A 24,670-nucleotide genomic window follows, 5' to 3' on the forward strand; every position below is an offset into this window, starting at 1 on the left:
AAATGGAGCAATCTTCTGCCTGACGAATCTCTGGAACAGTTCTGAAGCGAATGCTGCGAAGTGGTTCCCTCATCTTATGAATCAAGTCAAAGACACAAGGGCTTAAGGTCGGAAAGTATGGTGGATAGTACAGCAATTCCCAGCCCCATCGACTGAACAAATCAGCTGCAGCTCGCACTGTATGCAGCGAAGCGTTGTCGTACAAAATGATGGGTGGGTTCTGCAGAAAGAGTCACTGCTTCTTTTTCAAAGCTGGTCACAGATTGTGTTAAAAAAAATGAACAGTAATATTGCACACTGACTGTCCGCTGTGGAGGAATGTAATGCGTTAGGTAAAATCCATCAAAGCTGTACAAGAGAATAACCATAACTTGCACACTGCTAGGGTTCTGACGAACTTTCGATCTCCATCGTGACCTGTAATGACACAATTTGTCTGATTGGCGTTGCAATTGTGGCTCGTACGTTTTGACCCATGCTTCCTCCAGCATAATTATATGGCATAAGAAAGCCTCTCCTTTGCACTCATAGCGTTCCAAGTGGTTATGAACAGTGTCGTATTGTAACCATTTCTGCATTTCTGTTAAATCATGCAGAACTCATCGTGATGCAATTTTTCTCATGCCTAGGCGCTCCTTCACAATGGACTAATCCAGTGTTTTGGACCAGTTCTTAAATCGTATGGCATCGGTCAGTGCCCAGTAATGTGGCAAGGGCATGCACTACTTCTTCATTGACACTAGGATGACCCAGCCAACGCACATCTGCCACATTTTGGCATCCATTGTTGAAGGCTTTTATCCACCGTGCCATTGTTTGGTAAGGCAATGCAGATTCCCCACAGGCCTCTTGAAGGTCTTGATGACACTGTCATGCTGCATGACCTCTGGCACATTCAATCTTTATCCAACTCCATTGTTCCTGTTTTGAAAATATTGTGACAACACTACCTTTGACTGTCATCTAACATGAGGCTCTATTCCTCTCACCAGTTCGCATGCATGTGATGTGGGAAGGCAGAGTCCATGTGCTCTGAGTTTAGGTATGTATGAAACTAACGTGTGCTATCAGCGACATGATTAGGTTCAGATGCATTGTGTCTCTACAGCAGTGTTGCCACTTCATACAAATAGAAAGCAGAGAACAAAATGAGGCAATAGGAGAAAGGAGGGGAGAACTTACGAACTGAGTATCAAGGTAGGCTTACAGCAGGGGCCGGACAATCTCGAATTCCAAACAGTCAATGAGGGAATCTGAGGCAACAGAGGGAATAAACGTAAATCGAGAAGGGATTGAAAACCTCGAATGTCAGACACAGGAAGTGTTCATTTTCATTGCCAATGTGTTTAGTGAAAGGCTAGTCACCGTTATTAAACAGATTTTGGACAGGGTCCACAAATGCCGTAAGGCAGAGGTGAAAGATGACATCATTGATGGGCTCATAAAGGAAATGTGAGAAGAAACTGATATGCTTAAACATCAAAAAGCCTGAGGGGAATACAATCTGCAACAATAAAGTTCGGTGAATGAAGTCAGAATGATCGATCCAGCAATGCTGGCGACACACAACGCTGCACCTGCGTATGTCTAATATAAACAGAAAGAATGCTTTCCCAAAGCTTACATGCAATGCATGTCAAACTGACTGGCCTGTAATTTTCAGCTTTATGTCTATCACCCTTTCCTTTATACACAGGGGCTACTATAGCAACTCTCCATTCATTTGGTACAGCTCCTTCAAACAACCAATAATCAAATAAGTATCTCAGATATGGTACTATATCCCAACCCATTGCCTTAGTATATCCCCAGAAATCTTACCAATTCCAGCTGCTTTTCTAGTTTTCAACTTTTGTATCTTACTGTAAATGTCATTGTTATCATAGGTAAATTTTAATACTTTACTAGTATTACTCACCTCCTCTATCTGGACATTATCCTTGTAACCAACAATCTTTACATACTGCTGACTGAATACTTCTGCCTTTAGAAGATCCTTGCATACACACTCCCCTTGTTCATTAATGATTCCTGGAATGTCCTTCTTTGAACCTGTTTCTGCCTTAAAGTGCCTATACATATCCTTCCATTTTTCACTAAAATTTGTATGATGACCAATTATGCTTGCCATCATGTTATCCTTAGCTGACTTCTTTGCTAGATTGAATGTCCTAGTAAGTTCCTTCAATTTCTCCTTACTTCCATAACCATTTCTCTATTTCGTTCCAACCTGCACCTCCTTCTTAATCTCTTCCCTGCAACTCACACACCACACATAACACTATCCTCCACCACAATAACACGCAGTTACCTACACATGGTAACATGCCGCCCACCCTCATCAGAGGGTCTGCCTTGCAATATCAATCAATCACTCACTACTGATCGGCATTTAGGGCAGTCTTTAAGAAGAGGGACAAAATAAAGCATGTAATAAACACAGAGGACGCACGCTCATATCACAAGTGGCAAAAAATCCGGAAAGGATATTATACAGGAGAATGAGAAGAAAGGAGGAGAGTTGCAAGAGGAACAGTATACCTTCAGAAGTGGAAGATCTACAGTAGACAAAATCTTCAGCATGAGGCAAATAATGGAAAAGAATTGTGAATATGGAAAGGATCTGGTCATGACATTCTTAGATCTAACAAAGGCAGGGAGGTGGTTTGGGAAACCATTGTCAAAAGGTGACTGGGTACACAAACTGTACAAATGGTGCAACCAATGTACAAGTGCATTAGCAGCATACAGACTCCGGCTGGAAAGACAGAATGGTTCATGAATGAAACTAGACTAAGACAAATGATATTGTGGTCTGGAGAATGAACAGCAAAAAAGTACACGAACAACTTTATGTACTGAACGAAAAAATTAAAAGGTATGGTATGAAAATCGGCATGGAAAAAACTCAAGGCCATGGTGATATCAAGAGGAAAAGGCAAGGGAAAGGCATTGTGAAAACTTGTAGTCAAAGCCTTGAATTTGTGGACAGTTTCAAATACCTAGGGAGTGAATTATGCAGAATACAAGGCTGGACGTGGAGATTAGCAAGAGGGTTCAGAGCTTACTTTGCTGCTAGGCTGAGGAATGTGATCACTGGAAATGCAGTGCCAGCTGATCTGACTGAAAAGTAGCAGTAAATGTCTTTCTAAAAAGATAGTGTCATACCATCCAGAGTGCACAGAACGCTAATTTGAAAACTGGAGCTAAATCAATTATGTTTTCACTTAAAAGACAATTATCAATAGATATTGTCTAAATAGTGCCAAGTTCAAAGGTTTGATGAGGCCCTAGATGATGATGATGATGATGATGATGATGATGATGATGATGATGATGATGATGATGATGATGATTCAGAGGAGGAGGAGAATGAGGAGGATGATCACCACCACAGCCCCAGAGGCTCTTAACTTAGGAGTGTGGGGTGGCAACCACGGGGTCGTTAGCCAAGTCCTGATATCTCTTCCACTTACTTGTGCCAGCTCCTCACTTTCACCTATCGTATCTTTCCTGATGCTGATGGTATTAAGTATGGAGGTCTAGCGATTCTTTCCTTTCATGCCATTCATGGCCCTTGTCTTTCCTTGGCTGATACCTTCATTTTTTGAAGTACCAGGCCCCTTCCATTTTTTCTCTCTGATTAGTGTTAATATAGGATGGTTGCTTAGTTGTACTTCCTCTTAAAAACAATAATCACCACCACCACTTACCACTACCATAAATTTCATTATGTTGGTTTAAATATCAAACAGAATAGCTAATGATACTGTCTTTTTCCCTTCTCTAGTTTCCTTATTAGTCAGCTTAATATGTTCCCACTATTTGCCTAGCTTTGCTACTCATTATTTTTTACTTTTTGTGAATGGTAGAGATAATGAAGGCAGAAACTATATCCAGCGAGTCATAAAAATCTATGAATCCTCAAAGATAGTTCTTTGGACAAAAGCCCACAAGAGTGAGTTATAACGATGACTTCATAAGAGCACAGATACGAACGAATTAACACCAAGAAAGCCAGTCAGAATATGTCTGAAGAAAGGGCCGATATTTTTCGCTACTAGTAGTAAGGTGGTTGCTATGGTAATGGCAGCGAGGCTGTATGGAGGGAAGAGCATTCCCCTCGCTCTCCGCTCTAGGCCATATTGACTTATATATAGCCGAGATCTGGACAATAACAAGTAGGGAGGAGAGTAGAATTCAACCCAGTGAAATGAAATGACTAAGAAGTGTCACACCCTTGCTTGCCGATCGTCAACGACTGCCTCCGGCTCTTGCAGATGTAGATTCTTTTGGTCTCAGGGGTTCCAAGTTCTTCTGTCATTTGCTGACATAGATCGACGGGTGACACAAGGAAATCCAATTTTTACTTGAAATAAAATTCAAAAAGTGGGCTATGATAGATTTATTATGGGTTAAGATCAGAACTTCCTTATAACAATGCTTTGCCTTATTATTGATTTAATGTGAATTGCCACTGCTAAAAATGAAAATCAAGAAAGGAACAAAAAAGAGAAAAGCCTGAAAATGATTATCAGATTGCAAGTAACGCCATTGGTCAATTCATCTGATCCCTGACGATTCAGTTTCCGTAGCCATTTATTAATATCACCGATGATATCATCAGCCATCGAATGTATCCTTTATCAAACCAAAACAACCTCTGGTTATATTTGAATCGATTATTATATAAAATACAGGAATTTACTTAACAAGTTACCTTGTTAATTGGCAAGGCATACTTGCTTTTTATTTTATTTTATTTTTTACTTATTTCCTTTTACTCTTTTGCAGAGCATAGGGCTTTGACAAAGCAGCGCCAGCCTATCCTATTTTCGTCTTAGGATCCGTCCGGCTGCTTTTCTTAGTTTCTTCAATAAGTTAGTTTTAAGCGACTGCGAGTTATTAGCCCACATTCACCGAGTGTCATGGCGGGGCTGCCACCTTTAAGCCTTGACACTTGCTCCCACCTCAGATGTTACGGGTGGAAAGGATGCCATTTACTGCATCCTTAATTGTGATATGGTTATTTCGCCATATATTTGGTCGCCAGAGCCTTTTCTGTGATAACAGGGAGCACCACGGGAAGGTGAGGTTGACTTTTGCAATTGGAGAGGCTATTTGTTGTGGATCCAACTGCCTTGCACCCCAATTGGCAAGGCATAGTGCTCCAAAATTCAACGTTAGCAATCCTTGTATCTTAGTGAAACAAATTGTCAATTGGCCAAACCAAACATGAAATGAAGTTTCTTTAATACTTGTTTAAATTAAATATTTAGCTGGAATGTTCCAATGAACCACAATATTCATTAATAGAAAGACTTGAATTTATATTTTAAAAAAACTTTCAGGTTATATTTGTTTACAATAAATAACCTTGAATGAATAATCCAACAAGCACTGATATTTAAATTAATCTTCCATCTCCCTCAATAACGATTAAACTGATCCAACCCAGCCATATATGAATGGAATGGTGCCAATAAAAGACATAAATGTAAAAAAAAAAAAAAAAGTAACTTCGGTGGATGGTATCAAAACAACATATTGAATAATCGCTACACTACCAATGTCAACTAATGTTAAACTGGTTTTAAATAAATGATCATCGATCTTATATGAAACTGACATTATTGATATTTAATTATCACTACCACTGCTGTGATAAGAAACACATATATTACATTCACTTAACATAACTTAAAGTCATCACACTGTTTGGTAACCACCACCATCATCATCATCATGGCCCAAAGAGAAAAGTACTAATTGATATCTGTGATCTACACCATCACTGACAAAAATACGTGAACAGTTAAATTTAATAATCAACACCACTGTTGACAAAAATTAGTGAACAATTAATTTAATACTCAACACCACCGCTGAAGAGAAAAAGTGTAGTTAACGTCAGTAATGACCACAACTGAAGAGAAAATAAATGAAACGCTATCAACGAAGACTGAACTAATGATTTAGTGATTTGAATGGATGTTAATTCTTTGATGTCCGGATCCATGGCTAAGTGGTTAGTGTGCTAGCCTTTGGTCCAGGGGGGTTGGTGGGTTTGATTCCTAACTGGGTTGGGGATTTTAAGCTTTATTGGTTAATCCCAATGGCTCAGGGGCTGAGTGTGTATGCCATCTTCATCAATACAATTCATCATAGTTAGGGCCCCTTCCTCACAGATGCACAGGTCACTAAAATGGTGTCAACTCGAAAGACCTGCACCAGGTCTCGTCAGCGGCCATACACCATTCAGTAAAATCCTTTGCTGTTGACAAGGTCTGAAATAATGACATGATAAAATATATCTGCATTGTCATGTCGTTAACCCTAAATTAATCTATCATCATTTACAGCTAACTATCAAGTATGGTTTACTTTTTTTGCTATTTTGCTTTACGTTGCACCGACACAGATAGGTCTTATGGTGACAATGAGACAGGAAAGGCCTAGGAATGGGAAGGAAGTGGCCGTGGCCTTGATTAAGGTCCAGCCCCAGCATTTGCCTGGTGTGAAAATGGGAAACCACGGAAAACCATCTTCAGGGCTGCTGACAGTGGGGTTCGAACCCACTATCTCCTGGATGTGAGCTCACAGCTGCGTGCCCCTAACCGCACGGCCAACTCGCCCAGTGTATGGTTTAGTAACTAACTAATTATCACCATGGAAAAAATACACAAGAGTCAAACCTTCACTCACTATGACATCTAATAAAGTATGTCGTGAAAAGTCACTTGAAATTTGACAAGCATAATAAACAGAATTACATCCCTGAAAACGAACATAATCGACACAATCTAATAAACAAAATTCCAAATATTAAATGCAATATCATTATAATATAAAACAAGCCTTCCTAATCTTATCACAGATCTCATCAGATATCAACAAACCTAAATCACAAATAATCTCTTTCATATGAATGTCACAAAACATCCATAATTAGTCTTAACATACAAGTACTGTCAAGTTTTATTTACAAGCTGAACAAAAAATGCAACAACATGATCTGAATATTCCTTCCCAAAAAATAAATGCATTATTTGAAACTTCAGTTGAATTTCTACACAAGATATTTGCACCATCCTGCACAATTCAGACAGACAAGAGAAATAAATTTTGTTCACGTGCCGAGATATGCCAATGTTAGCACTGTCTCCCTGCGCTCAAACACTCGCTGGATTACAGTTTTCATAAATCTGAATAATTATTTAACACACTTTGGATTCACCTTTGGTTGTGGCATCATACACAACCATTAAACCGGTTCAAGGCAGACAGGGTTACCTTTCCTATCCTCCACTTGAGTAATTCTTGTCTGACACATCCACGTTGCGAGGGTGGGTATCCTCCACATCAATAGGCCGGTGTGAAGGAGAGCTAAGTTCAGGCAGTGACCCAGTCTCACGGGGTATGAGTGAAACCCATAACCAGGGTTATGGGTGAAGACCTGAACAGCATCTTATTCAGAGAAGGAGACCTTCGGAATGGTGAAGATGGTGGATGAGGCAACCCATCCTCTCTGGGGAAAATTAGAAGAGGAAACCACCGCCTTGTGGAGAAGAGGGATCTTCAAAGGCTAAGGGAGTAAATCCCGAAAGAAAATCCTCAGATGTGTTAGGCTTAGCAGGTCAGCAGATGAGTAAAGTTGTATTTGCTTTCAACTATAATACAAGCTTGGATGGAAGTTTAAAAATGGAAATGGAATTGACAAGTCTCTGGCTACAGTTGCAGAGTATGATGGTAATGCTGATGTTCATGCAAGTGTTAGATCAGAGAACAAAACTCGATTTGGAACAAATATTTTAACAGTGAATGGGAAGGAAAATGAATTGACTGACCTAATGGAGAGACAAGAACTTGACATCCTGGGATTAAGTGAAGTAAAATGGAAAGGGAAAGAAATGAAGAAACTAAGAAAGGGGTACACCTTGTACTGGATGGGTAACAGTAAAGAGAAAAGAAATGGAGTGGGATTTATAGTGAATCAGAATGTTTTGAACCAATAGCCGAAGTTGAGTATGTAAATGAAAGAATTATAATAATGCACATTCTGTAAACAAGGAACTACCGAAGATAGTACAGGTGTATGCTCCATAGACAGAATAGAGCATGGAAGAAAAAGAAGATTTCCTCAATGAACTGGAAACCCATACTGTTGAAGATGGGATCATGATGATGGGAGATCTGAATGCTCATGTGGGAACTGATAGAATAGGATATGAGAATGTTTTGGGCCCACATGGGTATGGCAATAGTAATGAAGATGGAGAGAAACTGTTGGACTTTTGTATCAGAAATAACCTGATAATAAAGAACACATGGTTTATGAAGAGGAATAGCCATAAGATCAGCCAATATAGTTGGGATGGACAGTATGGAACACTCATCGATTTTGTAATAACAAACCGAGAATGGGGAAGATATGTCATGATAATCCCCAGTGAAAGTATGGAAGGTGATCACAAATTATTAATTGTGGAATTAAAACAAGTAACAATCCCTAAAATTATACTGAAGAAGAAACCAAAGATAAAGATTTGGGAATTGGAGGAGGAGAATAAAAGAATGGCATTCCAAGATTGGATAAAAAGGAAGTTGCCTAACACGGGAATATGAAGTGGAGAAGAAGAGTAGGTCAATTTAGGACAGACATTTGTGGAAGCAGCAACTGAGGTATGTGGGAAATCAAAAGTAAAGGTTAAGGGAAAGGAGACACGGTGGTGGACAGACAAAATAAAGATAAAGAAATAAAATAAAGTAACAAGGTGAAGAAAGAAATGGATAAGGAAAAGCAAAAAAATGTATTAGAGGGATGAGAATAAGATAGAAAGGTTACATGTGGAATACAAAAGATTGAAACTACAAGTAAAGAGGAGTATCAAGGAAGAAAAGGAGAAATGTTGGGGAGAGTTTACCAACAAAATTGAGCAAGATAGTCAAGGAAATCAGAAAGTATTATACAGAGAAATAAAACTGAAAATAATAAATCAAGAAAAGATCAAGGCATTACTGAAAGGAGATGGATCCATAGTACAGGACGAAAAGAGTCTTCAGAAGGCGATGGCAAAATATTTTGAAAAACTTTATAACGAGGATGACTGCTCGGAGGAAGAAAGAGATAAGAAAATGGAAATAATAGATGGAGAAAAAGAAGAGAACCTGATAACATGGTTGGAAATTGAAACGGCAGTGAAAGCAATGACCGAAGGTGAAGCAAGTGGAAAAGATGAATACAATGCTGATATGATTAAGACAGCAGGAAGCAGTGGACTACAGTGGCTATACAGAGCCCTCAATGCCATATGGATGGATGAAAGGATACCTGATGATTGGCAACACGGAAGCATTGTACCATTGTTCAAAAAAGGAAATAGGAAGAAATGTGAAAATTATAGAGGTATAACCCTATTATCACATGGGCTATAAATAATGGAGAAAGTCATAGACAAAAGACTGAGGGATATAATAGAAACATAGTTAGAGGAAGAACAATATGGCTTTAGATCAAATAAATCAACCACAGACCTGAAATTTACAGTGCGAACTTTAATGGAAAAACGTCTAGAAAAGAACAAAGAAATCATCTTCATATTTTTTGGATTTGGAAAAAGCTTATGATACAGTTAAGGGAAAACATGTATGTGAATGCCTACTGAAAAGGAATGTACCAAAATCATTAATTGACAAGATAAAAATCATCGTTGCCGGGACAAAACCTCCTAAGTGATAATATTTTTGGAGATATATTGACCAGCAGCACATATATTATGAAGAGCGAGAATGCTTTGACAATATTTACACAACATTGCACCTTAGATGACAGAACCTTACCGGCCAAAGTTCTAAGCTAAAATATATCACATAGGAGGTTTTGTCCCGGCAGTGATGAAATGTTGTATTATGAGAGTAAAAGCAGTGTACAAATGGGGAGTGGTGACTGAAACATTTTATACAAATAAAAGGTCTCAAGCAAGGACGTGCACTGTTGCCATTATTGTTTATTATAATGATGGATGAAATCATAAAATGTGTAAAACAGAGTATCAGTAGTGATGAAGTGAATGCTTTGGTATTTGCAGATGATGTGGTGATTTGGGGAAGAGAAGAAAAGGAAGTACAAAGGAGACTGGACATTTGGAATGAAAATCTGAAGGAGTTTGGAATAGTAATTAGTAAAAAAGAAAATTGTAGTCATGCACTGTGGAAAAGAGAAAAAGAGAAGCCAAGTGAACATAGACAGAGAAGAGTTAGAGAATATAGAACAGTTTACATATCTGCGTAGCATTCTTCTTCTTTCTTGCGAACCGGCCAAACTTAGGACCACGCCAATACCACTTCACTTCCTTCTAATCATCCCTTCTTCCTTCCTCTTTCTCCACAGTGCCTTCATTCTTTCAGAATGTTGCGCTCTTCTCTCTTCAGTCCATCTTCCCCCTCTGCGGTCTTTCTTTTCTTCAACCAGAACTTTTATGTTGGAAAGTCTTTTCCCGAATTGGTCTCTATCACGACATTCTTCATCTGCAATTCCTAACCTCTTGAGTTCTTCCTTCATCTGCTTGGCATATCACCCCTGGCTCTTTAAGTAGTATATTTTATTAAAAATTTGTTTATTTAACCTTGTTGGATCCATTCTGACCATGTGTCCATAGAATCGCAGGCGTCTTTTCCTTATTGTTGTTTCCAGGTCTTCTGTTCTTTTGTATATCTCCTTATTTGAGCGTAATCTGTAGTTTCCCTCTACCACCCTTGGGCCGTAAATCCTCCTCAATATTCCCCTTTCAATCTTTAGTAGTTTTTCCAGGTTCGTTAGTGTTGCTATTTCCACCCCATACAGAATCACTGGTTTTACCACAGCATCATAATGTCTTAGTTTCGCATTGATGGAAAGATTCTTTTTGTTGTAAATGGCTTTGGTGGCAATGTTTAGCCTTTCCAACTTAAGTCTTCCATTTTCCATGGCCTCTTTATCCATCCCGTTGCTGCTGATAATTTCTCCCAGGTATTTAAACTGCTTTGTGACCTTCACTTCGCCATATTTCGTCTTCATTGTTCTCTTCACATAATTCCTGTCTGTGCTCATCATCTCTGTTTTCGTGAAGGAGATTTTTAAACCTGTTTTCTCGGCTATCTCCTGTAGTTCATTTATCTGTGTTATTGCTTCCTGTTCTGTCTCAGCGCAGAGTGCCAAATCATCAGCAAAGGCCAAACACTTGGGTTTGATATGTTTATTTTTACTACCTATTATAGCACCTGAGTCATTATGTTTCCACAGTGTTTTCATGACCTTATCTAGAACCACGTTGAAGAGTGTTGGGGATAAGCTGTCACCCTGTCTCAGACCTGTCTTTATCTGGAAGGATCTGCTGATCTCTCCTCGAAATTTTACTTTGGATATGGTGTTTGTTAGTGTTAACCTAAGTAAGTTGAGTGTTTTTTGATCAATGCCATATTCTCTCAAAATTTCCATCAATGTGTCTCTATCTATTGAATCGTATGCTTTTTGAAAGTCAACGAAAGAGATGAAGATGTTCTTTGGCCGCGCATTGTAATATTTGATTATTATTTTTAGACTCAAGATATGGTCCTGACAAGAGCGCCCTCTCCTGAAGCCACCCTGATACTCTCCCAACTTGTGGTCAATTTGCGGTGTCAGTCTGTTCAATAGGAGTTTAGAAAAAATCTTATACGTGACAGATAAAAGTGATATTCCTCGGTAGTTGTTTACGTCTGTTTTCGGTCCCTTTTTATGTAGCAGGTGTATTAATGCCACTAGCCAGTCTTCTGGTATTTTCTCATCTCTCCAAATATTCCGGAACAGTTCTGTCACTTCAGTGATAAAGGCGTCATTGGCTATCTTCCACAGTTCTGCTATTACTCCATCTTCACCAGATGCTTTGTTGTTCTTTAGGGAGTTTATTACTTCCCTTACTTCTTCCTCATCTGGTGGTTCAGAATCTGGGTTCTGGATTGTGTCCTTCTCAATCTCCAATTTTTCCCGTGGTGATTCACAGTTAAGGAGGTCTTCAAAGTAGTTTGCAAGGATCTCACAGTTATCTTTATTGTTGAGGGCAAGAGTTCCGTCCGTTTTCTTGAAATGCAGGCTCGGTGCTATATAGCCTTTGATTCTATTTTTAAAGGCCCTATGGAATAATCTGGTATTGTTTTTCTTGAAGTTTTCATCCATTTCTGTGACTTCTGCCCTAAGGTGTTCTCTTCGGACTCTTCTCAGTGTTTGGTGGGTTTGTTTCCTTATTTCTCGTGATTTTTCCCAATTTGTCACAGTCTTATTCTCATTCCATGATTTCCATGCCTCAAATCTTTCTTTGATTGCATTTTCACATTCTGTATTCCACCATGCATGCTTGCTTCGACGTTTCGTAGACGCTAATTCAACTGCTGGCTCCTGCAGATTTTTTGTCACTTCATTCCAATTTTTTGGCACCTGTAGCTTTTTTCTGTATTCTTCCCTCTTTTCTTGGATGAGCAATTCACGGTCAATTTTTGGCACTCTATTGCAACAGATATGTGTTTTTCGTCCGGGTATGAAATTCACCTTTATCTGTGATAAATAATGGTCTGATGTTACATTAACCGCTTTTCTAACTTTGACGTTATGAATTTCCTTGTAATTGTTCTTGGATATCGCTACATGGTCCAGTTGAAATTCGCCTAGCAAGGGGTTTGGTGATACCCATGTTTTCTTTTTGTTGGGACGTGCTTTGAAATGGGTAGACATGAGTTTGAAGTTGTTCATATTGCATAAATTGATCAGTCTTTCTCCGTTTTTATTCGTCCTGTTGTGTGCTGGATATTGTCCAACTATTTCAATGTACTTCCTTTCCCGCCCCATTTGTGCATTAAAGTCTCCCAGGAGAATTTTGATGTTATTTTTTGGGATCTTTAATATTTCATCCCCCAGTTTGTCCCAAAACTCTTCAACTATTTCGGGGTTCTTTTTATTATCCTCATTTATTGGTGCATGAGCATTTATCAGCGTGTATTTCTTATTAGCTGATTTGATCGTCATGAGTGATAGTCTTGAGTTTACACTCTTAAAGTTGACTATAGTGTTTAGAAACTTTCTGTTTACTACAAAGGCTGTTCCCAGGTGCGGGACGTTTTTCATGATCTTTTTTCCGGCCTTTCCTTTGAAGATTCTGAACCCATCTGATTCAAAAGGTTCTTCATCCATGTACCGCGTTTCCTGGAGGGCCAATATCGAGAGGTCGAGTCTATGTAGCTCCGCTGTTAACTGTTTCAGTTTTCCAACCTGAATAAGGGAGTTGATGTTGAATGTTCCAAAATAGTATTTTCTCTTATTCTTGAATTTAGCAATGTTCTTGTGGTGCTCCGATTCACTCACGAGCTTCAAAATGTCAGGCACCCTGGAATCCGAAAGCCTGATTTTGTCTTCAGGACTGTTTAATTCGTAAGAAGCTTGTTCCATGATATTAATGTTCATTTTAGGGGTTGGACATAGTCCAACATTGTACAACTAAGGTTGTTAGCCTTAGAGGGCCTCATGATGTTTTCTGGCAAAAGGCAGGCATTTCCTCCTACCTTAAATACGTATGGTTTTCCCGCCAATAGTCGGGTGGCTAACTGCAGTGGTTACCCACTGGGCGATGGGGTCGCCACATCCCTACGCCTTCTGGGTAGCATTATTAATGGAAGTAATGAAATTAACCTTGAAATTAATAACAGACTAAGTAAAGGTACAACATTTTATCATCAAGTCAGAGAGCTTTTATGGGATGACAAAGTACCCAAGAGAACAAAATAAACATTATATAAACAGTATTTTATACCAATTGTAACATACAGACTGGAAACATTGGTAAATAATAAGAGACAAGATAGTAAGATCCAAGCAGCAGAAATGAAATTTTTAAGAACATTGATTAAAAAGACAAGAAGAGACAGAATTCAAAATATTAAAATCAGAGAAGAGCTATATATATATATTTATCACCATTAGTACAGAAGATACAGAAAGCAAGACTGAGATGGTTTGGACATGTAAAAAAGAATGGGAAAGGAACAGGTAGGAAGAAGGGAATTGGAAAGAGAAATTAAGGGAAAGAGACCAGTTGGAAGACCGAGAAGAAGGTGGATGGATCAGATTTGGAAGAACATTAGAGAAGCTGGATTGGATGTGGCACAAGTAATGGAGCAGGAAAAGTGGAAGGACAGAAAGGAGTGGAGGAGGCTTGTTAACCACACCACGGCAACTGGAGTGGGACACGATGATGATGACGACGACGACTTCGGATTCATAACCCGCGCCCACGCTAATTATTTGACTTCACTACAACCAATACGAATTGTTCTGTACTGCCCACACAATAAATTTAAACCAACAAGTGCAGATCTGAACGCGCAAACTGTTGATCATAGAATAATCAGCCACTGCTGTGCCCTTTGGCATGAGGACTCTATGAAAATATTACACTGTATTGGCAAACTTTACCTTTCAACGGGTCTTACACATATAATTGGGGTTCATCTTGCTCAGAAAGATTTCGGGCATCACAAATGTCCTGGTCCCATAATTTTATTTCACCTCTAACAGGTCTTAAATGACAAAGCTTGGGTTGAATAAAACACTACCCCCACTCTTGGTAGACGTAATCTTGTGTTGCCTCTTGCTCGGAAGTTTCCCACGGTTCGCCTAAATTTCTCCAACTTATGACCGAAGATAATCGTGAGTTTTATAATTACTTGTAATTTAATTGATGTTCCATGTTACCAGTTGAGTTTCTAATTAAAGTCTGATTCATCCTCGTACTATTGGAAATAATCATGGTTATTCTTGACACTTTCCAAAAATTCTCCCTAGGATCTTGTGAATCTGGATTCATTTTCTGTCCAAGGAGATAGCAATATGGACTCAACCTCTCACCTGGTGGACATAAAAGATGAAGAAGGAACAGATAATTATCAATCGGCACAGGGTGCTCGTCAAGTGATGACATAGAAAATGGACATGCTGTTTCCAAGCAGTGGCACTCATGGCAACAGTGAATAATATGTTAAGTGGTTCCTATGATGACTGTGAATGATGGGTTCAGTATGATAGGAAAGACAGAGTGAGAAACAAAGACTTTAGGAAGTCAGAATAGAAAACCTAAATGAGAATTCATAGTAATAAACAATTTTTTTTTTTTTGCTTTATGTCCCACCGACACAGATATGTCTTAGGCGACGATGGGATAGGAAAGACCTAGGAATTGGAAGGAAGCGACCGTGGCCTTAATTAAGGTACAGCCCTGGCATTTGCCTGGTGTGAAAATGGGAAACCACGGAAAACCATTTTCAGGGCTGCCGACAGTGGGGCTCGAACCCATCTCCCGATTACTGGATACTGGCAAATAAACAAAAATGGTTTGAACATGTAAAGAGGATGGAGGAGAAAAGAATACCAAAACAGATGATGGAGGTGAAGTTCCAAAGAAAGAGAGTGAGCGGGAAACCTAGAACAAGGTGGATCAATTCAATAAACAGGAGTGCAAGAAGAAGAAACGTGAACTGGGACAAATTGATGGAAGAGGAATGGTGGAAGGAGAGAGGAAAGTGGGGAAGTGCCATAAATGCCCCCAACCTGGCAGGAGCTAGACAAGGGGAAAGGGGGAGGATGATGAAGTCACCTCAACGGTTACTCCAGTGAAAGTTTAAACGATGCCCACAGTAGGGACATTGGGGATGGTCAGTGACCACAACAGAGGGAGGGGATGGTTTCCCCAAGTGTACTTACAAATTAATTAAATTTGGAGAACTGTGAAATAAGATTCGAAGAACGAATGGATATTAAATCTTTGTCATCCAGGAGCTACAATTTGAGACCCTTGGCGTAATTTTATGACCACAGAAAGAAGACTACCCTTTGTAATCAGCTCCACCCCAAGTCATCTGGGACCCGCAGCCTCAGGAATGAATAAATTTGCCAACAATGATTTCTCATTCTTGAATCGCTGTTATCATCCAGTCATAGAGGTGTATTCGAGATTACTGCGTATCAAGTAATTGAGTCCGTAAGTGAAAGCCAGTATGGGAAGGAGTATTCCATTTGATGTCAGAAAAAATGTGGGAGTGGGATAAACTGTGTTCAGTAGAAATAGACTTGTAAAGGTGCGGAAGTTATCAATATTAATTTTCCCTGCTGATATAAAAGCTGACTGTATGGTTAGATCAAATGTCCACCTTTTTGAACCATTAACTGGTTTCAATTAATTCACGTGCAGGGATAGGTGCCGGACAATCTCTGAACATTTGTAAATGTTGATTCTCATATTCATACCTAGTCAGTCAGTTACCTTCGGGCTCAATGGACCAGGAACTTGAACTATAAGAGCCGGGTAACTAGAATTTCCTATTAGAAAGGTAATGCCTGTGTGGTAGTGTTTGCAAGTCTATAACTGCTGTGTTCCACCAGATTCCCACAGATTCCCAGGAAGGAAGAAGAATGAACTTGAGGATGCAGATCTTCGTTGCCGAATACAATCTTCCAGAGTGACCAGTGCTGCAATTATGTGCTAATTGCAATCACAGAGGACCCATGATGACTCCTGACCCTGACTCCAATTTTATTTTGCATTGTCTACAGCATATTTAGTCCAGCTTCTTTTTTTTTTACAAGTTGCTTTACATCGCACCGACACAGATAGGTCTTATGGTGACAATGGGATAGGAAAGCACTAGTAGTGGGAAGGAAGCAACCATGACCTTAATTAAGGCACAGCCCCACCATTTGCCTGGTGTAAAAATGAGAAACCATGGAAAACCATATTCAGGGATGCCAATATTGGGGTTCGAACCCACTATCTCTCGGATGCAAGCTCACAGCTGGGTGCCTCTAACTGCATGGCCAACTCGCCTGGTGTACTCATATTTAATGATGAAACGGGATTCCAATCTGTGGTCTGCGAAGTCCCTTGCCCCTTCATGTACTTCCTTTTGATGTATGATGTAAAAGCTTACCATAAATGAAACTCTCTATAGCTCGTTTAGACTGAGCATCACTCTGACTTGCTTCTCGCCACGCTACTGCGCGTGTTGTTGTGTTCTCTTTCGCCCAGCAGAACTTGGCTGGTGGCAGTACGGGGGGGGGGGGGGGGACAGTGCTATTAGTGGGGGAAGGGGAAATAGCTCGGCCTGTAATAGAAGCGGGGGGGGGCAGGAAGTTTGAATTAAAGGAGATGACTTAAATTATTAATTTTTCGTGATGATACAAATGATGGTATTTGTTCATTTGTGGTAAGCTTTTACGTCATAAATTTGTGACGGAATCTCTTTTCTTAGATATCCGAGGGTTTTAAACCCATTAATTTTGATATCTCTTTCTTTCTAGATCTTGTCTTTTTCAAAAAGGAATATTCTTAAAATTTAAGCCACAATATGGTGGTCAGGCAGCGCTGGTCTCTGCCATGTGACAGGTGGTCTCATAAGGCTTCAGATTTCTTCTACCAGAATAGCTGAATTTGAAAGAAAATTATACAAGTTAATGCTTTTAAATGTTCTGATATGGATTTAGTACCAATCCTTTTCCAAGGCCAGAATTCTGATCTCCACAGTCAACACACTGAAACTACCAGATTCCAACAATGCTTGCAACATTTTTCAAGTAATGTCGTTCATATTTAACTTTGCAGAAAGATTGTTTGCAAGAAGTGTTAAACTACCTCATTAAATATGTGTATATTTGTTCTCCAGTGTTTTTTCAACAGTTCAAAAGGAACTTCCATTTTAAATATGGACAGCAACAATGAACATTGATTCTGTACGAGACGTTATGGCAGGCTTGTCATATTTCAAGTTATATTTTATTCTTAACATTGAAGACAACAAAATAATTTTTTGCAAGAAGTGAGGTCATTTTATATAAATAATGTATATATATATATATATCTCCTTTGCGTTTCTAAAATAGTCCTTAAAAAGGCATTTGGGTCCTTTCATTATTTTGAATTTCTGATTTTGAGTTTTGTAATCTACCACACGATTTTATGGCTGATGAAGTCTCAAACAGAGATGAAATATGTCCCTAAATAATTTAATATGTTTTTAATTAAATAGTTCACTTGTAAAGTGATGTGTATTGATTGGGTGGTCCAAAACCTAACATTGTTTCTTAAGTAGTATGTTCTGAGCTGTCAATGGAGAGATGGCATGGAATGACATTAGTAGACGATAAATTTGAGTGGTATCTTAAAAAGTAGGAAATATAACAATATGAAGATAAAGCTGGAATTCAAGAGAAAAAAAATGGGGCAAATATTTGTTTATAGGAAGAGGAGTTAGGGAATGGAATAACTTACCAAGGGAGATGTTCAATAAATTAACAGTTTCTTTGCAATCATTCAAGAAAAGGCTAGAAAAACAACAGATAGGGAATCTGCCACCTGGGCAACTGTCCTAAATGCAGATCAGTAGTGAATGATTGATTGAAATCCAAAACAATAATGCAGATTTGCATGGAATTTGTCATCCCACAGCCAGCAGAATCAAGTTATTTACTGATGTCTCGGTATATAAACTTTTCTCATGAAGATGGCAAATTACTGACAATGAGAAAGTTTCATTATATTCACTGAGTTGTATCAGTATACTGTCTGCATTAATAGCCTATGTATATAACATGTGTAACCTAGACCAGCTTTCTTGGCTGAATGATCACCATAGTGGCCTTCAGTTCAAAGGCCTGCAGGTTTCATTCACAACTGGGTCGGAAATTTTAAATTTGTCTAGTTAATTCCTCCAGCTACAGGGCTGGGTGTTTGTAGTCATCTTAATACACATATTCATTTACTTACAACAAATCACACTACAAAACACCACAGAAACGCACAGCAGTATAACAAGTTGCTTAACGTCGCACGGACATAGATAGGCCTTATGGTGACTATTAGGATAAGAAAGGGGTAGGAGTGGGAAGGAAAAGACCCTGGCCTTAATTAAGGTACAGGCCCAGAATTTTCCTGGTATGAAAATGGGAAACCACGGAAACCCATCTTCTGGGCTGCCAACAGTGGGGTTGGAAACCACTATCTCCCGAATGCAAGCTCATAGCTGCGCGCCACAAACCACATGGCCAACTCGTTCAGTACATGCAACGGTGAAGACATACCTCCACGTAAGGCTGGTGTCATGAAAGGCATGTGGCCATTAACTCAGAGTGCTGGGGAGCGCGATCGCGCTCCTCTGTAGCCTAGCAAAAAGTGCCAGGAGCGCGATCGCGCTCCATGTTGCAGTTGTCTATGTAAGTCGTAATAGTTTGCACATATCTGACAGATGGCAGCTCCAGTCAGCATCGCTCTGTAGTAGATACTACGTAGTTTCTAAATCTACCACCAGAATCTCTGTGCGACATGTTGTGCTGATGTTACGATTTTTTCTATTTCAGCTGTTTGGCGCGTACCTATAGACCATGTGTTCGTAATAATGGCGATTAGTTCTCGTATTGTGTTTGAAATTGATGACGATTTGGTACAGTATATTGATTAATTGAGTGATGATTCTTATTATATCGATCAGGTGACGATTCAGATGACACTGAGAGTAATAATAATGCCGGTAACCTTTCAAACAATGACGATAGTAGTTATGTTATCCGACTTACTAGTGTGACAGTGATGCATGAAATTTTCGATAAACACGGTCATGATAGTGACGGGAAAAACGATGGAATTGTCGGAGAGAGTAATGACGATGATGGCCAGATTCCCGATTTTCGTAAAATTCAGTCCGATCACGACGGGCAAGTTTAGCCCTCTCCTGCATTCCTGAGACGCCCGGTCCTAAACGTGCACCTCCTCCTGATGCTAGACCAAGTCAGTATTTTAATAAATTTTTACAAGAACTATTATTCTTAAAACACTGATATTTTACAAACTAGTAAACAATGCATCAGTGTGCACAGGAATACCAAATTTAGATCAACACGATCAAATACTAGGATGTATTGAGATCCAAATTTGAATTTTAAAATTTTTCAAAAATTGCATGAACAAATTTAATTTTTTTGCTCAGAAGTATGAATTATTTTCGTGCTGTTAATATAATGAGTGAAGAGCCCTTAGCTACAAGAAAATGTAAACTACAATGAGATATCTTGAAAAGTGAGGATAGGATATGCTTTTATCTTCAGTGCTGCATAATTGTCATTTTCTCTCTGGCATTTTTAGCAACCACGGCAGTAAGGGAGCCGGCACTAAGAGGGTTAAGCTGTCATTATAAACTACTTCTACGCCATTGGAACCATAGATGGGACACATATTCGCATTAAAAGCCCTGGAGGAAACACGTACAAATTTATATTAACATAGAAGTGTGGTGGTGTTGTTTGAGTCATCAATCCATAGACTGGTTTGATGCTGCTCTCCATGCCACCCTATCCTGTGCTAACTTTTTCATTTCTACACAACTATTGCATCCTACATCTGCTCTAATCTGCTTGTCATATTCATACCTTGGTCTACCCCTACCGTTCTTACCACCTACACTTCCTTCAAAAACCAACTGAACAAGTCCTGGGCGTCTTAAGATGTGTCCTATCATTCTATCTCTTCTTCTCGTCAAATTTAGCCAAATCGATCTCCTCTCACCAATTCGATTCAGTATCTCTTCATTCGTGATTCGATTTATCCATCTCACCTTCAGCATTCTTCTGTAACACCACCATTGCATTGTTTACTAGTGTGGTATTCCCTGAATATTCAGGTAACAAAGTAATAAATCACACATAATAAACCATACACGCTATCCACTGTCAGCAGTTCTTATTGAAAATTTAATATTATTCTGGTTTCTAGGTCATATGTAATGCTGATTGTTGTCTCTTTAATCTATTAGCTTCATGTCCCGTATTGATATTTCCAATGATCACAAGTATAGAGGTTGGACCTTCCACCTAATCAAAACTATTATTTATTATAAGGTACATTACAATATCGGTTTCGACCCTATGTGTGGGTCATCTTCAGCTGCTGAAGAACCTTGATCTTTTTTTTAAATATCATCATCATCATCATCATCATCATCATCATCATCGTTGTACAGTTGTACAGTTCCGGTTTCCCAGGTACTGTTAATTAGCCACTTCCACTTCTTCCTGTGCATATACAACTTGTCATGGAGAACATCATCCACTGTCCATCCTCTGGTAACTAGATCAACCTTGATCATGTCCATCCATCAGGTTTTAGGTCCTCCTGCAGGTCTCCAACTGTCTTTCCAAATTTATCCTGGCGGTTCTTGTAGGCTCCATCCTCATCACATGCCCATACCACCGTAGTAATGGATGTGATGAATCGGTCTTAATGGGGATGTCTTTATTACGGCTTCTTTCCTCACCACCTCATTTTTTAACTTGTCCACCTTGGTCTTCTGTATGGTGGATCTAAGAAATTTTATCTCTGATGCTTGCAGTCTCGACAAATCTCATTTTGTGAGGGTGCACACTTCAATCCCATAGATCAATATTGGTATAAAATAGCTGTTGAACATCATCAGTTTGGCCGGTTTTGGAATCATGTCATCCCATAAAAGTGTTCTTACTTGTTGGTAGAATTCTGATCCCTTTTGGACTCTGTTTGTAATTTCCTTTCTGACCAAATTATCACTGGAGATTACACTTCCAAAGTAGGGAAAACGATCCACACACTCTAGCTGGTAGTCTCCTAGTTTTTTGGTATTTTTTTGCTATTGGCTTAACATCACACCGACACAGATATGTCTTTTGGCGACTATGGGAGAGGAAAGGGCTATGACTGGGAAGGAAGCGGCCGTGGCCTTTATTAAGGTACAGCCCCAGCATTTGGCTGGTGTAAAAATGGGAAACCACGGAAAACCATCTTCAGGGCTGCTGACAGTGGGGTTCGAACCTACTATCTCCTGAATACTTGATACTAGCCGCACTTAAGCGACTGCAGCTATCGAGCTCGGTAGTCTCCTAGTTTTACACTTGCTGGATGCCGTTCTCTGTTGACTGCCATCACCACTGTCTTGGTCTCGCTGATATTAACCCGCGGTTACTCGCATGGTGAGCGCGGCGCTCACCTTCGTAGTATATTGCTTCTTGTTGGAATATTACAAAACCTCCACTTTTGTAAGTCCCTGTACCTTTGTAACAGATTATTATGAAGGGGATGTGTCAGTCATTTTCATTATCTCTGAAGATAAACACCCGCAATTCATTATTAGGCACGTCAGTGTATGTTTGGTGAGCGGTGCGCTCAGTAGCGAGTAACTGTGCTACTTATATTTCGCTCATTGTAATAAGTCAGGTTTTGTTTTATGCTTGTGTTTAATGCGAAATGTTTATACTGTGGCTGTTGTTAGACAATATTTACAAGTTATTGTGGCATCCAGTGATCAGATACTTTCGTGGTTGTGTGAAACGAAGGAGGGAAGGTCTTGAACATCGAGATTGATGGTATGAAACAGATGAGGTTTACGGAAGTGATCACAACTGTTTCAGAGTGTCTGCAAGTTCTGGGGAAGGAGAGGAATTTTCGTTTATAGCAAACTGTGATATCAATGTACATAGCTTGTTTTACGACCGGATGCCCTTCCTGAAGCCAACCTCAGTTGAAGAGCTAATAAAGATGAAATAAATGATGGTGAACGAAGTTGGCTAAACAGGTGTAAGGAATCGGCTGTAGTCTGTGAATAGAAACTGCCCCGGTATTTGCCTGGAAGTGTAAACAGAAAACCATTCTCAGGACACCTAACGGTGGGGATCGAACTCACGCGTCTCCCGAATGTTGAGCTTGCCTCCATAGCCACTCCACTCGACCGTGTTCCTAAATAAATAACCATCTCAAATGGACATATTAAAAATACCTCCATATTCATATGGACATATTATAGCCTTCAAACATAAAGGTGAGCGCTGCGCTCACCAGCGAGTAACGGCGCACGTAAAGACCTAGCGAGTAATGCCGGGTTAAGGTTATATTCCTGGAACTGGGATTTCCATACGTTGAGTCTGGTCTGTACTTTCCCTTCTGTTTCACCCCAAATCATGATATCATCAGCAAACGCCACTGCATTCAGTTCACCTAACTTTTCCTTGACGTTATTCATTATATTGTCCACAACAGTGATGAACAGTAATGGGGACAGTGCACATCCTTGTTGAACTCCACTCTTGGTCTCAAACCATAATGATCGACCCTCCTCAATTTGTACACATCTAGTACAGTCTTTGTACAACATCTGAATTTTCCTTACCAGTCCTTCAGGCACATTTCTTTTCCTCAGGCACTCCCAGATCTTATCTCTTATAACAATATCATAGGCCCTTTCTATATCCAGGAATATAATGACCACATTCTTGCCTTTCTCCCAATACTTTTCCATCAGCATGCGGGTGCTAAAAATTAGATCCATTGTTGATCTGTTACTTCTGAATCCATATTGCTCCTCCTCTAACTGTGGTTCAATGATGGTTCTCAATCTCCTTTATATGACCTTCTCTAGAATTTTTAGCCCACGAGACAGCAGTGTTATTCCTCTATAGTTGGTGGGCTTCTGTCTGCTGCCTTTCTTAAATGGGTAATTATACTGCCCTTGCTCCAATCTGCAGGTATTTTGTTGTCTGTCCATATGGCATTTAGTACTCTGTGCAGCCATCATACACCCTGGATGCCTGCTGCCTTTATCATGTCCGCATTCACTTCATCTGCACCTGAAGATTTTCGTTCAGGCATAGATTTTAAGGCTTCTCAGTTTCTGTCCAGGTGATGGGAGGTTCCTCATTGTAGACTTGGATTTCCAGTTCTGTATTTTGTTCTTGAATTGGTCTATTCAGTAGGTGGTCAAAATGGTTCTTCAGGAGGTCTCTGTCACTTTCTGTCCTAACCAGATTTCCATTTTCATCTTCAAGAGCCTTTACGGTATTTATTGGTTTCCTTTTACCTCTGATTATACTATACAGTAGTTTCTTATTGCCTCTGCTGTCTTCCTTGAGTTTCTGAGTGAATATATTCCATGCCTTGGTCTTTTCTTCTGTAACTGTTCTTTTAACATCCAGTTTCTTGTTTTGGTATAATTGTTCGAGGTTCCTGATCTTTGCCTCGTCTTTAGTAAGATCCAGTTTATTTTTCTCCGTATCCCTTTCTTTCCGCAAGAGATTTCTTTCCTTGATTTCTGCTCTCACTCTTTCATTCCACCATGGTGTTTCCTTCTCCCTTGTTTTCATACTTGTCTTTCCACAAACTTCAGTTGCTTCCTTAACCAATGTGTCCCTTAGTCTGATCCATTCTGCCTCTCCATTTTTCCTTTCATCTCTTGGTAACAGGGTTTTTATCCAGTTCTGATACTCAGTTCTCTTATCTGTTTTCTGGAGTTCCCATACTTTGAATTTTGGCATTTTCCTGTTCTGTACTTCTGGTACAGTTCTGCTACTAACAGACGGTGGTCACTGTCAAGCTCTTGCTGGGTATTACACTGACATCCGTTAGCATTATGTTCCTTCCTTGATCTGAGATGACATAATTAATTACAGTCTTTTCTGGCCCATCCCAACTGTATCGTGTTATCTTATGGCTCTGTCTTTTCTTGAACCAACTACTTTTTACCACCAACCCATTCCTCATACAGAAGTCAAGGAGATGTTCACCTTATATTTCATCCACCATATCCATGAGGTCCAATTACATTC

The 24,670-nt window shown here is 39.6% G+C and overlaps 1 protein-coding gene across 6 annotated transcripts in view; it reads right to left on the reverse strand.

Annotated features, from left to right (window-relative positions):
• Positions 1–24,670, reverse strand: part of LOC136862924 (UPF0669 protein C6orf120 homolog) — a 271,519-nt gene that overhangs the window by 58,877 nt on the left and 187,972 nt on the right. The window lies entirely within an intron of this gene.

Source organism: Anabrus simplex, chromosome 2 (genome assembly GCF_040414725.1).
Source record: "Anabrus simplex isolate iqAnaSimp1 chromosome 2, ASM4041472v1, whole genome shotgun sequence".
Classification (NCBI taxonomy): Eukaryota; Metazoa; Arthropoda; class Insecta; order Orthoptera; family Tettigoniidae; genus Anabrus; species Anabrus simplex.